At 48.4% G+C, this 9,513-nt stretch overlaps 31 non-coding genes across 31 annotated transcripts; all 31 read right to left on the bottom strand.

Annotated features, from left to right (window-relative positions):
• Positions 1-18: 18 nt before the first annotated feature.
• On the bottom strand, positions 19-137 carry LOC138551621 (5S ribosomal RNA). Its single transcript, XR_011295335.1, has one exon. It is a non-coding gene; the product is annotated as a 5S ribosomal RNA (ribosomal RNA).
• Positions 138-243: 106 nt separating this feature from the next.
• Positions 244-362, bottom strand: LOC138551619 (5S ribosomal RNA). Its single transcript, XR_011295333.1, has one exon. It is a non-coding gene; the product is annotated as a 5S ribosomal RNA (ribosomal RNA).
• Positions 363-468: 106 nt separating this feature from the next.
• Positions 469-587, bottom strand: LOC138553493 (5S ribosomal RNA). Its single transcript, XR_011297153.1, has one exon. It is a non-coding gene; the product is annotated as a 5S ribosomal RNA (ribosomal RNA).
• A 106-nt stretch (positions 588-693) lies between these two features.
• LOC138551618 (5S ribosomal RNA) lies at positions 694-812 on the bottom strand. The gene has a single exon (XR_011295332.1). It is a non-coding gene; the product is annotated as a 5S ribosomal RNA (ribosomal RNA).
• A 463-nt stretch (positions 813-1,275) lies between these two features.
• Positions 1,276-1,394, bottom strand: LOC138551617 (5S ribosomal RNA). The gene has a single exon (XR_011295331.1). It is a non-coding gene; the product is annotated as a 5S ribosomal RNA (ribosomal RNA).
• Positions 1,395-1,500: 106 nt separating this feature from the next.
• Positions 1,501-1,619, bottom strand: LOC138551616 (5S ribosomal RNA). Its single transcript, XR_011295330.1, has one exon. It is a non-coding gene; the product is annotated as a 5S ribosomal RNA (ribosomal RNA).
• Positions 1,620-2,274: 655 nt separating this feature from the next.
• On the bottom strand, positions 2,275-2,393 carry LOC138551614 (5S ribosomal RNA). Its single transcript, XR_011295329.1, has one exon. It is a non-coding gene; the product is annotated as a 5S ribosomal RNA (ribosomal RNA).
• Positions 2,394-2,499: 106 nt separating this feature from the next.
• Positions 2,500-2,618, bottom strand: LOC138553090 (5S ribosomal RNA). The gene has a single exon (XR_011296767.1). It is a non-coding gene; the product is annotated as a 5S ribosomal RNA (ribosomal RNA).
• A 655-nt stretch (positions 2,619-3,273) lies between these two features.
• LOC138551613 (5S ribosomal RNA) lies at positions 3,274-3,392 on the bottom strand. The gene has a single exon (XR_011295328.1). It is a non-coding gene; the product is annotated as a 5S ribosomal RNA (ribosomal RNA).
• A 106-nt stretch (positions 3,393-3,498) lies between these two features.
• On the bottom strand, positions 3,499-3,617 carry LOC138551612 (5S ribosomal RNA). Its single transcript, XR_011295327.1, has one exon. It is a non-coding gene; the product is annotated as a 5S ribosomal RNA (ribosomal RNA).
• A 106-nt stretch (positions 3,618-3,723) lies between these two features.
• Positions 3,724-3,842, bottom strand: LOC138552895 (5S ribosomal RNA). Its single transcript, XR_011296573.1, has one exon. It is a non-coding gene; the product is annotated as a 5S ribosomal RNA (ribosomal RNA).
• Positions 3,843-3,949: 107 nt separating this feature from the next.
• On the bottom strand, positions 3,950-4,068 carry LOC138551611 (5S ribosomal RNA). Its single transcript, XR_011295326.1, has one exon. It is a non-coding gene; the product is annotated as a 5S ribosomal RNA (ribosomal RNA).
• Positions 4,069-4,174: 106 nt separating this feature from the next.
• On the bottom strand, positions 4,175-4,293 carry LOC138551610 (5S ribosomal RNA). The gene has a single exon (XR_011295325.1). It is a non-coding gene; the product is annotated as a 5S ribosomal RNA (ribosomal RNA).
• Positions 4,294-4,399: 106 nt separating this feature from the next.
• On the bottom strand, positions 4,400-4,518 carry LOC138553481 (5S ribosomal RNA). The gene has a single exon (XR_011297142.1). It is a non-coding gene; the product is annotated as a 5S ribosomal RNA (ribosomal RNA).
• A 106-nt stretch (positions 4,519-4,624) lies between these two features.
• On the bottom strand, positions 4,625-4,743 carry LOC138553040 (5S ribosomal RNA). Its single transcript, XR_011296717.1, has one exon. It is a non-coding gene; the product is annotated as a 5S ribosomal RNA (ribosomal RNA).
• A 106-nt stretch (positions 4,744-4,849) lies between these two features.
• LOC138551609 (5S ribosomal RNA) lies at positions 4,850-4,968 on the bottom strand. The gene has a single exon (XR_011295323.1). It is a non-coding gene; the product is annotated as a 5S ribosomal RNA (ribosomal RNA).
• A 106-nt stretch (positions 4,969-5,074) lies between these two features.
• LOC138551607 (5S ribosomal RNA) lies at positions 5,075-5,193 on the bottom strand. The gene has a single exon (XR_011295321.1). It is a non-coding gene; the product is annotated as a 5S ribosomal RNA (ribosomal RNA).
• A 106-nt stretch (positions 5,194-5,299) lies between these two features.
• On the bottom strand, positions 5,300-5,418 carry LOC138553470 (5S ribosomal RNA). The gene has a single exon (XR_011297131.1). It is a non-coding gene; the product is annotated as a 5S ribosomal RNA (ribosomal RNA).
• Positions 5,419-6,073: 655 nt separating this feature from the next.
• On the bottom strand, positions 6,074-6,192 carry LOC138553150 (5S ribosomal RNA). Its single transcript, XR_011296826.1, has one exon. It is a non-coding gene; the product is annotated as a 5S ribosomal RNA (ribosomal RNA).
• A 106-nt stretch (positions 6,193-6,298) lies between these two features.
• LOC138551606 (5S ribosomal RNA) lies at positions 6,299-6,417 on the bottom strand. Its single transcript, XR_011295320.1, has one exon. It is a non-coding gene; the product is annotated as a 5S ribosomal RNA (ribosomal RNA).
• A 106-nt stretch (positions 6,418-6,523) lies between these two features.
• On the bottom strand, positions 6,524-6,642 carry LOC138553039 (5S ribosomal RNA). The gene has a single exon (XR_011296716.1). It is a non-coding gene; the product is annotated as a 5S ribosomal RNA (ribosomal RNA).
• A 106-nt stretch (positions 6,643-6,748) lies between these two features.
• On the bottom strand, positions 6,749-6,867 carry LOC138551605 (5S ribosomal RNA). The gene has a single exon (XR_011295319.1). It is a non-coding gene; the product is annotated as a 5S ribosomal RNA (ribosomal RNA).
• A 106-nt stretch (positions 6,868-6,973) lies between these two features.
• LOC138551604 (5S ribosomal RNA) lies at positions 6,974-7,092 on the bottom strand. The gene has a single exon (XR_011295317.1). It is a non-coding gene; the product is annotated as a 5S ribosomal RNA (ribosomal RNA).
• Positions 7,093-7,198: 106 nt separating this feature from the next.
• Positions 7,199-7,317, bottom strand: LOC138553459 (5S ribosomal RNA). The gene has a single exon (XR_011297120.1). It is a non-coding gene; the product is annotated as a 5S ribosomal RNA (ribosomal RNA).
• Positions 7,318-7,423: 106 nt separating this feature from the next.
• LOC138553038 (5S ribosomal RNA) lies at positions 7,424-7,542 on the bottom strand. The gene has a single exon (XR_011296715.1). It is a non-coding gene; the product is annotated as a 5S ribosomal RNA (ribosomal RNA).
• Positions 7,543-7,648: 106 nt separating this feature from the next.
• LOC138551603 (5S ribosomal RNA) lies at positions 7,649-7,767 on the bottom strand. Its single transcript, XR_011295316.1, has one exon. It is a non-coding gene; the product is annotated as a 5S ribosomal RNA (ribosomal RNA).
• Positions 7,768-7,873: 106 nt separating this feature from the next.
• Positions 7,874-7,992, bottom strand: LOC138551601 (5S ribosomal RNA). Its single transcript, XR_011295314.1, has one exon. It is a non-coding gene; the product is annotated as a 5S ribosomal RNA (ribosomal RNA).
• Positions 7,993-8,098: 106 nt separating this feature from the next.
• LOC138553447 (5S ribosomal RNA) lies at positions 8,099-8,217 on the bottom strand. Its single transcript, XR_011297108.1, has one exon. It is a non-coding gene; the product is annotated as a 5S ribosomal RNA (ribosomal RNA).
• A 106-nt stretch (positions 8,218-8,323) lies between these two features.
• Positions 8,324-8,442, bottom strand: LOC138551600 (5S ribosomal RNA). The gene has a single exon (XR_011295313.1). It is a non-coding gene; the product is annotated as a 5S ribosomal RNA (ribosomal RNA).
• A 463-nt stretch (positions 8,443-8,905) lies between these two features.
• LOC138551599 (5S ribosomal RNA) lies at positions 8,906-9,024 on the bottom strand. The gene has a single exon (XR_011295312.1). It is a non-coding gene; the product is annotated as a 5S ribosomal RNA (ribosomal RNA).
• Positions 9,025-9,130: 106 nt separating this feature from the next.
• LOC138551598 (5S ribosomal RNA) lies at positions 9,131-9,249 on the bottom strand. Its single transcript, XR_011295311.1, has one exon. It is a non-coding gene; the product is annotated as a 5S ribosomal RNA (ribosomal RNA).
• Positions 9,250-9,513: the final 264 nt, after the last annotated feature.

The raw sequence follows: 9,513 nt of genomic DNA, 5'->3' as shown, positions 1-9,513 counted from the left end.
GAACTTGGAGCACAAAAAAGCCTACAGCACCTGGTATTCCCAGGCGGTCTCCCATCCAGGTACTAACTAGGCCCGACACTGCTTAGCTTCCGAGATCAGACGAGATCGGGCGCATTCAGTGTGGTGTGGCCGTAGGCTCTGGGCCTAGTGAGTTTTGTACTTTTAAGCATCTAGTCGGCTAGACCTTGCAGTTTTGAAAGGCAATTGAGAAATGGCTCACTTCCTGAACTTGGAGCACAAAAAAGCCTACAGCACCTGGTATTCCCAGGCGGTCTCCCATCCAGGTACTAACTAGGCCCGACACTGCTTAGCTTCCGAGATCAGACGAGATCGGGCGCATTCAGTGTGGTGTGGCCGTAGGCTCTGGGCCTAGTGAGTTTTGTACTTTTAAGCATCTAGTCGGCTAGACCTTGCAGTTTTGAAAGGCAATTGAGAAATGGCTCACTTCCTGAACTTGGAGCACAAAAAAGCCTACAGCACCTGGTATTCCCAGGCGGTCTCCCATCCAGGTACTAACTAGGCCCAACACTGCTTAGCTTCCGAGATCAGACGAGATCGGGCGCATTCAGTGTGGTGTGGCCGTAGGCTCTGGGCCTAGTGAGTTTTGTACTTTTAAGCATCTAGTCGGCTAGACCTTGCAGTTTTGAAAGGCAATTGAGAAATGGCTCACTTCCTGAACTTGGAGCACAAAAAAGCCTACAGCACCTGGTATTCCCAGGCGGTCTCCCATCCAGGTACTAACTAGGCCCGACACTGCTTAGCTTCCGAGATCAGACGAGATCGGGCGCATTCAGTGTGGTGTGGCCGTAGGCTCTAGAAATGCTAAGAATATTACTCTTATGCATTTGCATTTAGTAAGCTAAGCCATGCAGCCACTTGCAACATGATACCACGCTCATCGCTCGATCAGGCTCGATCAGGCGAGATATATAAGACTGGTGGGCCCATTCAGGACTCCTATGTCTGGTAGGATAACTTTAATCCATCCATCCTGTTTCTGTTGCAGGGAGGTGGAGAGAACAATCAACACAATAACGGCTTTCTTTCATGCCTCTTGAAGGACTCAATATTCTCTGTACTGCATTACATGTGAAAGTCGATTTATTACCCATGAACACACTACCTGTATGCTAATTATATGTAAATAGGTAGCTCCAGCCCTCATAATGTTGTCCAACATTTCCGCTATAAAACGGGATACAATTATTTTGGAAACATACCAAATTTGAAAAGTAATTGAGAAGTTGTGCAATTACTAATCATGGAGCACAAAATAGCCTACAGCACCTGGTATTCCCAGGCGGTCTCCCATCCAGGTACTAACTAGGCCCGACACTGCTTAGCTTCCGAGATCAGACGAGATCGGGCGCATTCAGTGTGGTGTGGCCGTAGGCTCTGGGCCTAGTGAGTTTTGTACTTTTAAGCATCTAGTCGGCTAGACCTTGCAGTTTTGAAAGGCAATTGAGAAATGGCTCACTTCCTGAACTTGGAGCACAAAAAAGCCTACAGCACCTGGTATTCCCAGGCGGTCTCCCATCCAGGTACTAACTAGGCCCGACACTGCTTAGCTTCCGAGATCAGACGAGATCGGGCGCATTCAGTGTGGTGTGGCCGTAGGCTCTGGTCCTAGTGAGTTTTGTACTTTTAAGCATCTAGTCGGCTAGACCTTGCAGTTTTGAAAGGCAATTGAGAAATGGCTCACTTCCTGAACTTGGAGCACAAAAAAGCCTACAGCACCTGGTATTCCCAGGCGGTCTCCCATCCAGGTACTAACTAGGCCCGACACTGCTTAGTGTGGTGTGGCCGTAGGCTCTAGAAATGCTAAGAATATTACTCTTATGCATTTGCATTTAGTAAGCTAAGCCATGCAGCCACTTGCAACATGATACCACGCTCATCGCTCGATCAGGCTCGATCAGGCGAGATATATAAGACTGGTGGGCCCATTCAGGACTCCTATGTCTGGTAGGATAACTTTAATCCATCCATCCTGTTTCTGTTGCAGGGAGGTGGAGAGAACAATCAACACAATAACGGCTTTCTTTCATGCCTCTTGAAGGACTCAATATTCTCTGTACTGCATTACATGTGAAAGTCGATTTATTACCCATGAACACACTACCTGTATGCTAATTATATGTAAATAGGTAGCTCCAGCCCTCATAATGTTGTCCAACATTTCCGCTATAAAACGGGATACAATTATTTTGGAAACATACCAAATTTGAAAAGTAATTGAGAAGTTGTGCAATTACTAATCATGGAGCACAAAATAGCCTACAGCACCTGGTATTCCCAGGCGGTCTCCCATCCAGGTACTAACTAGGCCCGACACTGCTTAGCTTCCGAGATCAGACGAGATCGGGCGCATTCAGTGTGGTGTGGCCGTAGGCTCTGGGCCTAGTGAGTTTTGTACTTTTAAGCATCTAGTCGGCTAGACCTTGCAGTTTTGAAAGGCAATTGAGAAATGGCTCACTTCCTGAACTTGGAGCACAAAAAAGCCTACAGCACCTGGTATTCCCAGGCGGTCTCCCATCCAGGTACTAACTAGGCCCGACACTGCTTAGATTCCGAGATCAGACGAGATCGGGCGCATTCAGTGTGGTGTGGCCGTAGGCTCTGGTCCTAGTGAGTTTTGTACTTTTAAGCATCTAGTCGGCTAGACCTTGCAGTTTTGAAAGGCAATTGAGAAATGGCTCACTTCCTGAACTTGGAGCACAAAAAAGCCTACAGCACCTGGTATTCCCAGGCGGTCTCCCATCCAGGTACTAACTAGGCCCGACACTGCTTAGTGTGGTGTGGCCGTAGGCTCTAGAAATGCTAAGAATATTACTCTTATGCATTTGCATTTAGTAAGCTAAGCCATGCAGCCACTTGCAACATGATACCACGCTCATCGCTCGATCAGGCTCGATCAGGCGAGATATATAAGACTGGTGGGCCCATTCAGGACTCCTATGTCTGGTAGGATAACTTTAATCCATCCATCCTGTTTCTGTTGCAGGGAGGTGGAGAGAACAATCAACACAATAACGGCTTTCTTTCATGCCTCTTGAAGGACTCAATATTCTCTGTACTGCATTACATGTGAAAGTCGATTTATTACCCATGAACACACTACCTGTATGCTAATTATATGTAAATAGGTAGCTCCAGCCCTCATAATGTTGTCCAACATTTCCGCTATAAAACGGGATAAAATTATTTTGGAAACATACCAAATTTGAAAAGTAATTGAGAAGTTGTGCAATTACTAATCATGGAGCACAAAATAGCCTACAGCACCTGGTATTCCCAGGCGGTCTCCCATCCAGGTACTAACTAGGCCCGACACTGCTTAGCTTCCGAGATCAGACGAGATCGGGCGCATTCAGTGTGGTGTGGCCGTAGGCTCTGGGCCTAGTGAGTTTTGTACTTTTAAGCATCTAGTCGGCTAGACCTTGCAGTTTTGAAAGGCAATTGAGAAATGGCTCACTTCCTGAACTTGGAGCACAAAAAAGCCTACAGCACCTGGTATTCCCAGGCGGTCTCCCATCCAGGTACTAACTAGGCCCGACACTGCTTAGCTTCCGAGATCAGACGAGATCGGGCGCATTCAGTGTGGTGTGGCCGTAGGCTCTGGGCCTAGTGAGTTTTGTACTTTTAAGCATCTAGTCGGCTAGACCTTGCAGTTTTGAAAGGCAATTGAGAAATGGCTCACTTCCTGAACTTGGAGCACAAAAAAGCCTACAGCACCTGGTATTCCCATGCGGTCTCCCATCCAGGTACTAACTAGGCCCGACACTGCTTAGCTTCCGAGATCAGACGAGATCAGGCGCATTCAGTGTGGTGTGGCCGTAGGCTCTGGGCCTAGTGAGTTTTGTACTTTTAAGCATCTAGTCGGCTAGACCTTGCAGTTTTGAAAGGCAATTGAGAAATGGCTCACTTCCTGAACTTGGAGCAAAAAAAAAGCCTACAGCACCTGGTATTCCCAGGCGGTCTCCCATCCAGGTACTAACTAGGCCCGACACTGCTTAGCTTCCGAGATCAGACGAGATCGGGCGCATTCAGTGTGGTGTGGCCGTAGGCTCTGGGCCTAGTGAGTTTTGTACTTTTAAGCATCTAGTCGGCTAGACCTTGCAGTTTTGAAAGGCAATTGAGAAATGGCTCACTTCCTGAACTTGGAGCACAAAAAAGCCTACAGCACCTGGTATTCCCAGGCGGTCTCCCATCCAGGTACTAACTAGGCCCGACACTGCTTAGCTTCCGAGATCAGACGAGATCGGGCGCATTCAGTGTGGTGTGGCCGTAGGCTCTGGGCCTAGTGAGTTTTGTACTTTTAAGCATCTAGTCGGCTAGACCTTGCAGTTTTGAAAGGCAATTGAGAAATGGCTCACTTCCTGAACTTGGAGCACAAAAAAGCCTACAGCACCTGGTATTCCCAGGCGGTCTCCCATCCAGGTACTAACTAGGCCCAACACTGCTTAGCTTCCGAGATCAGACGAGATCGGGCGCATTCAGTGTGGTGTGGCCGTAGGCTCTGGGCCTAGTGAGTTTTGTACTTTTAAGCATCTAGTCGGCTAGACCTTGCAGTTTTGAAAGGCAATTGAGAAATGGCTCACTTCCTGAACTTGGAGCACAAAAAAGCCTACAGCACCTGGTATTCCCAGGCGGTCTCCCATCCAGGTACTAACTAGGCCTGACACTGCTTAGCTTCCGAGATCAGACGAGATCGGGCGCATTCAGTGTGGTGTGGCCGTAGGCTCTGGGCCTAGTGAGTTTTGTACTTTTAAGCATCTAGTCGGCTAGACCTTGCAGTTTTGAAAGGCAATTGAGAAATGGCTCACTTCCTGAACTTGGAGCACAAAAAAGCCTACAGCACCTGGTATTCCCAGGCGGTCTCCCATCCAGGTACTAACTAGGCCCGACACTGCTTAGCTTCCGAGATCAGACGAGATCGGGCGCATTCAGTGTGGTGTGGCCGTAGGCTCTGGGCCTAGTGAGTTTTGTACTTTTAAGCATCTAGTCGGCTAGACCTTGCAGTTTTGAAAGGCAATTGAGAAATGGCTCACTTCCTGAACTTGGAGCACAAAAAAGCCTACAGCACCTGGTATTCCCAGGCGGTCTCCCATCCAGGTACTAACTAGGCCCGACACTGCTTAGCTTCCGAGATCAGACGAGATCGGGCGCATTCAGTGTGGTGTGGCCGTAGGCTCTGGGCCTAGTGAGTTTTGTACTTTTAAGCATCTAGTCGGCTAGACCTTGCAGTTTTGAAAGGCAATTGAGAAATGGCTCACTTCCTGAACTTGGAGCACAAAAAAGCCTACAGCACCTGGTATTCCCAGGCGGTCTCCCATCCAGGTACTAACTAGGCCCAACACTGCTTAGCTTCCGAGATCAGACGAGATCGGGCGCATTCAGTGTGGTGTGGCCGTAGGCTCTGGGCCTAGTGAGTTTTGTACTTTTAAGCATCTAGTCGGCTAGACCTTGCAGTTTTGAAAGGCAATTGAGAAATGGCTCACTTCCTGAACTTGGAGCACAAAAAAGCCTACAGCACCTGGTATTCCCAGGCGGTCTCCCATCCAGGTACTAACTAGGCCCGACACTGCTTAGTGTGGTGTGGCCGTAGGCTCTAGAAATGCTAAGAATATTACTCTTATGCATTTGCATTTAGTAAGCTAAGCCATGCAGCCACTTGCAACATGATACCACGCTCATCGCTCGATCAGGCTCGATCAGGCGAGATATATAAGACTGGTGGGCCCATTCAGGACTCCTATGTCTGGTAGGATAACTTTAATCCATCCATCCTGTTTCTGTTGCAGGGAGGTGGAGAGAACAATCAACACAATAACGGCTTTCTTTCATGCCTCTTGAAGGACTCAATATTCTCTGTACTGCATTACATGTGAAAGTCGATTTATTACCCATGAACACACTACCTGTATGCTAATTATATGTAAATAGGTAGCTCCAGCCCTCATAATGTTGTCCAACATTTCCGCTATAAAACGGGATAAAATTATTTTGGAAACATACCAAATTTGAAAAGTAATTGAGAAGTTGTGCAATTACTAATCATGGAGCACAAAATAGCCTACAGCACCTGGTATTGCCAGGCGGTCTCCCATCCAGGTACTAACTAGGCCCGACACTGCTTAGCTTCCGAGATCAGACGAGATCGGGCGCATTCAGTGTGGTGTGGCCGTAGGCTCTGGGCCTAGTGAGTTTTGTACTTTTAAGCATCTAGTCGGCTAGACCTTGCAGTTTTGAAAGGCAATTGAGAAATGGCTCACTTCCTGAACTTGGAGCACAAAAAAGCCTACAGCACCTGGTATTCCCAGGCGGTCTCCCATCCAGGTACTAACTAGGCCCGACACTGCTTAGCTTCCGAGATCAGACGAGATCGGGCGCATTCAGTGTGGTGTGGCCGTAGGCTCTGGTCCTAGTGAGTTTTGTACTTTTAAGCATCTAGTCGGCTAGACCTTGCAGTTTTGAAAGGCAATTGAGAAATGGCTCACTTCCTGAACTTGGAGCACAAAAAAGCCTACAGCACCTGGTATTCCCAGGCGGTCTCCCATCCAGGTACTAACTAGGCCTGACACTGCTTAGCTTCCGAGATCAGACGAGATCGGGCGCATTCAGTGTGGTGTGGCCGTAGGCTCTGGGCCTAGTGAGTTTTGTACTTTTAAGCATCTAGTCGGCTAGACCTTGCAGTTTTGAAAGGCAATTGAGAAATGGCTCACTTCCTGAACTTGGAGCACAAAAAAGCCTACAGCACCTGGTATTCCCAGGCGGTCTCCCATCCAGGTACTAACTAGGCCCGACACTGCTTAGCTTCCGAGATCAGACGAGATCGGGCGCATTCAGTGTGGTGTGGCCGTAGGCTCTGGGCCTAGTGAGTTTTGTACTTTTAAGCATCTAGTCGGCTAGACCTTGCAGTTTTGAAAGGCAATTGAGAAATGGCTCACTTCCTGAACTTGGAGCACAAAAAAGCCTACAGCACCTGGTATTCCCAGGCGGTCTCCCATCCAGGTACTAACTAGGCCCGACACTGCTTAGCTTCCGAGATCAGACGAGATCGGGCGCATTCAGTGTGGTGTGGCCGTAGGCTCTGGGCCTAGTGAGTTTTGTACTTTTAAGCATCTAGTCGGCTAGACCTTGCAGTTTTGAAAGGCAATTGAGAAATGGCTCACTTCCTGAACTTGGAGCACAAAAAAGCCTACAGCACCTGGTATTCCCAGGCGGTCTCCCATCCAGGTACTAACTAGGCCCAACACTGCTTAGCTTCCGAGATCAGACGAGATCGGGCGCATTCAGTGTGGTGTGGCCGTAGGCTCTGGGCCTAGTGAGTTTTGTACTTTTAAGCATCTAGTCGGCTAGACCTTGCAGTTTTGAAAGGCAATTGAGAAATGGCTCACTTCCTGAACTTGGAGCACAAAAAAGCCTACAGCACCTGGTATTCCCAGGCGGTCTCCCATCCAGGTACTAACTAGGCCTGACACTGCTTAGCTTCCGAGATCAGACGAGATCGGGCGCATTCAGTGTGGTGTGGCCGTAGGCTCTGGGCCTAGTGAGTTTTGTACTTTTAAGCATCTAGTCGGCTAGACCTTGCAGTTTTGAAAGGCAATTGAGAAATGGCTCACTTCCTGAACTTGGAGCACAAAAAAGCCTACAGCACCTGGTATTCCCAGGCGGTCTCCCATCCAGGTACTAACTAGGCCCGACACTGCTTAGCTTCCGAGATCAGACGAGATCGGGCGCATTCAGTGTGGTGTGGCCGTAGGCTCTGGGCCTAGTGAGTTTTGTACTTTTAAGCATCTAGTCGGCTAGACCTTGCAGTTTTGAAAGGCAATTGAGAAATGGCTCACTTCCTGAACTTGGAGCACAAAAAAGCCTACAGCACCTGGTATTCCCAGGCGGTCTCCCATCCAGGTACTAACTAGGCCCGACACTGCTTAGCTTCCGAGATCAGACGAGATCGGGCGCATTCAGTGTGGTGTGGCCGTAGGCTCTGGGCCTAGTGAGTTTTGTACTTTTAAGCATCTAGTCGGCTAGACCTTGCAGTTTTGAAAGGCAATTGAGAAATGGCTCACTTCCTGAACTTGGAGCACAAAAAAGCCTACAGCACCTGGTATTCCCAGGCGGTCTCCCATCCAGGTACTAACTAGGCCCAACACTGCTTAGCTTCCGAGATCAGACGAGATCGGGCGCATTCAGTGTGGTGTGGCCGTAGGCTCTGGGCCTAGTGAGTTTTGTACTTTTAAGCATCTAGTCGGCTAGACCTTGCAGTTTTGAAAGGCAATTGAGAAATGGCTCACTTCCTGAACTTGGAGCACAAAAAAGCCTACAGCACCTGGTATTCCCAGGCGGTCTCCCATCCAGGTACTAACTAGGCCCGACACTGCTTAGCTTCCGAGATCAGACGAGATCGGGCGCATTCAGTGTGGTGTGGCCGTAGGCTCTAGAAATGCTAAGAATATTACTCTTATGCATTTGCATTTAGTAAGCTAAGCCATGCAGCCACTTGCAACATGATACCACGCTCATCGCTCGATCAGGCTCGATCAGGCGAGATATATAAGACTGGTGGGCCCATTCAGGACTCCTATGTCTGGTAGGATAACTTTAATCCATCCATCCTGTTTCTGTTGCAGGGAGGTGGAGAGAACAATCAACACAATAACGGCTTTCTTTCATGCCTCTTGAAGGACTCAATATTCTCTGTACTGCATTACATGTGAAAGTCGATTTATTACCCATGAACACACTACCTGTATGCTAATTATATGTAAATAGGTAGCTCCAGCCCTCATAATGTTGTCCAACATTTCCGCTATAAAACGGGATACAATTATTTTGGAAACATACCAAATTTGAAAAGTAATTGAGAAGTTGTGCAATTACTAATCATGGAGCACAAAATAGCCTACAGCACCTGGTATTCCCAGGCGGTCTCCCATCCAGGTACTAACTAGGCCCGACACTGCTTAGCTTCCGAGATCAGACGAGATCGGGCGCATTCAGTGTGGTGTGGCCGTAGGCTCTGGGCCTAGTGAGTTTTGTACTTTTAAGCATCTAGTCGGCTAGACCTTGCAGTTTTGAAAGGCAATTGAGAAATGGCTCACTTCCTGAACTTGGAGCACAAAAAAGCCTACAGCACCTGGTATTCCCAGGCGGTCTCCCATCCAGGTACTAACTAGGCCCGACACTGCTTAGCTTCCGAGATCAGACGAGATCGGGCGCATTCAGTGTGGTGTGGCCGTAGGCTCTGGTCCTAGTGAGTTTTGTACTTTTAAGCATCTAGTCGGCTAGACCTTGCAGTTTTGAAAGGCAATTGAGAAATGGCTCACTTCCTGAACTTGGAGCACAAAAAAGCCTACAGCACCTGGTATTCCCAGGCGGTCTCCCATCCAGGTACTAACTAGGCCCGACACTGCTTAGTGTGGTGTGGCCGTAGGCTCTAGAAATGCTAAGAATATTACTCTTATGCATTTGCATTTAGTAAGCTAAGCCATGCAGCCACTTGCAACA

The sequence above is a fragment of the Ambystoma mexicanum genome, unplaced genomic scaffold (genome assembly GCF_040938575.1).
Source record: "Ambystoma mexicanum isolate Mex_15411 unplaced genomic scaffold, UKY_AmexF1_1 Mex_scaf106, whole genome shotgun sequence".
Taxonomy (NCBI): Eukaryota; Metazoa; Chordata; class Amphibia; order Caudata; family Ambystomatidae; genus Ambystoma; species Ambystoma mexicanum.
This window is presented reverse-complemented; position numbering and strand designations above follow the sequence as displayed.